This window comes from Phaethon lepturus, unplaced genomic scaffold (assembly GCF_000687285.1).
Source record: "Phaethon lepturus isolate BGI_N335 unplaced genomic scaffold, ASM68728v1 scaffold30965, whole genome shotgun sequence".
In the NCBI taxonomy this organism is placed as follows: Eukaryota; Metazoa; Chordata; class Aves; order Phaethontiformes; family Phaethontidae; genus Phaethon; species Phaethon lepturus.
The window spans coordinates 1-333 of NW_010538900.1; positions in this window are offsets into that span (position 1 = coordinate 1).

Sequence of the window (333 nt, forward strand, 5' to 3'; positions counted from 1 at the left end):
CTCCTGCCGTGGGGCCCAAGCCCCCCAGCCTCCCCCTGCTCCACTCAGCACACCCCCCTCTCCCCATCACTCTCTTTGTGGCTATGGCAAATTTGGGCTGGAAACCTTTTATTTTGCAAGGCATGTCGGCAGCAGCTCAGCCCTTGGGAGAGCCCCCATGGCCAGCAGTGGGGCAGCCCTTTCCCAAATCTCCCGTGCCATATTTCAGCCTTGTCCCACAAAGGGCTCGGTGGAGCCGTGTGAGGCGAGGGGGAACCCTGCCCCACAGGACCCCAAATTCGCTTCACAGGCAGTGGGGAGGAAGGGGGCCGAGCTCCCGCCCCAATGGTCAGA